Here is a 1,718-nt window from a genome sequence, read left to right as displayed (position 1 = left end):
GGTCCCGCGTCCCGCCACCGCGCTTGGACACGCACCACTTTAGCGGGGTCTGGCTGGCACAGCCCTGTCCCCCGCAGCCTCAGGGACCTGGCACGGCTCTGCCTGGCATAGCCCGGCTCAGTCCTGCAGCCCTTGAGGGATCCTGCCTGGCACAACCCTGCCTGGCTCCGCTCGGGGTCCTGGTGTGCAACTGCCAAACTTGACCTGGCCTTGAGGTCCCCCCCCCGACACATCCCCATTGCTCTCCTGCCCGACACTGACATCCCTGGCATGGCTTTGCCCAAACCTGGAGCCCCTGCGTTGCCCCCCAGCACAGCCCTTCCTGACCCCTGTCCGTGTACTGGGTCCACTGGGCGCAAGCCTGGCTCTGTGGTGCTGCCTGCCTTCAGACCAGTCTGTCCTGCCTGGGGACACTGGAGGAGTGACACACCCCCCCGCCAAGCATCTCCCAGCACTCTGTCGGCTCCAGCTCCTCCAGGGACACATCCCTGGGGCAGGGTGACATGCAGGTGGATGACAGGAGCAAGCCCCAGGAGTAAAGAGACTGGGAGAAGAGTGCTGGGAGGGTCAGCCTGTTTACAGTGATCTCATCTCAGGTGCAGACGGGACCCAGGAGGGAGATAGCCCCCAGCACCGGATCACAGCAGGCAGCAAGAGCTGCCTGGGCAGGAGGAAGCTTAGGGGCCTGGGAGATAGTGGGAGGCCACACTAGGGCTGGGCAGCTGGGGACAGGAGGAGCCAGCGCCCGTAGGCTGCCGTCCCAATTTTCTCCCCCCTGTACAGCCTTGGGAATGGTTTCCCAGGGCCCTGGGTGTCCGCTTCCCCTTGCGCCATCCATGACTCACAGCAGAGCCTGGGGATGCAGTTCCCAGCCCTACAGCATCGGGGCCATGGATCCTGCGGCTGGGACAGCAGCCCTGGGGGACCCTGATCCACCTCTGCACCCATGTCTGCTGAACACCCATCCAAACCACTGGGTTAAAATGGGGTGTCCGCCACCAGTGATGGGCAAAGCAGAGCACCCTTACTGCTGCTGAGCTCACCCCTCCCTGCGGGAAAGACCTGGGCTCTGTCCCCCTTCCCAGGAGAGTACCACCCCTCATCCCCTGCCCATCTCTAGCTCCTGGGTTGTCCATCAGTGCTCCCCCTGCCCCCGTCACTGGTGGCTTCTCCCCTTCACGCGGGCACGTTCGCTCGCCGGCAGCAGCAGTTGGTGGTAAATGACTCAGGTTTTATCTGCAGCTTGGCACGGTTCTCCTCTCCCTCCTGGGTGCAGGAGGTAAGAGACTCCCACCACCTCTGGAGGTTTCCCACCTGCTCCTTTCCTGCCCTCCCACACAGGGACTGGGCCACCAGTCTGCACCCTTGGCACGGTGGCCAGGATTGAGCTGTCCTGGCCACAGCACAGGGACACGGGGACCTTTCCTGAGCTGGGCACTGCATCTGGGCTGGTGCATCACTTCCCCGGGGTCTTCTTTCACCCACCAGCTTCCATCCTACTTGCCCCACGGAAACCCCGTTGCCTCGAATCTAGGGGGGAAGGCAGCAACAGGCAGCTCTTGGGGAAGTGACATCCCCGCTGGAGGCCAGGGACAGGCTGACACCGTGCCCGGGGCCCCAGCCCCTGCGGGCAGAGCTCCATGGCAGCTCGCTGCAACGCATGGCTCATCTGCCGGCGTGTTGAAAGTGCCTGTTGTCCCCCCCCGCCGCCCTGAGCG

Source organism: Charadrius vociferus, unplaced genomic scaffold (genome assembly GCF_000708025.1).
Source record: "Charadrius vociferus isolate BGI_N301 unplaced genomic scaffold, ASM70802v2 scaffold1020, whole genome shotgun sequence".
Lineage (NCBI taxonomy): Eukaryota > Metazoa > Chordata > Aves > Charadriiformes > Charadriidae > Charadrius > Charadrius vociferus.
The sequence above is the reverse complement of the archived record's forward strand: the minus strand, read 5'-3'. Positions refer to the sequence as shown.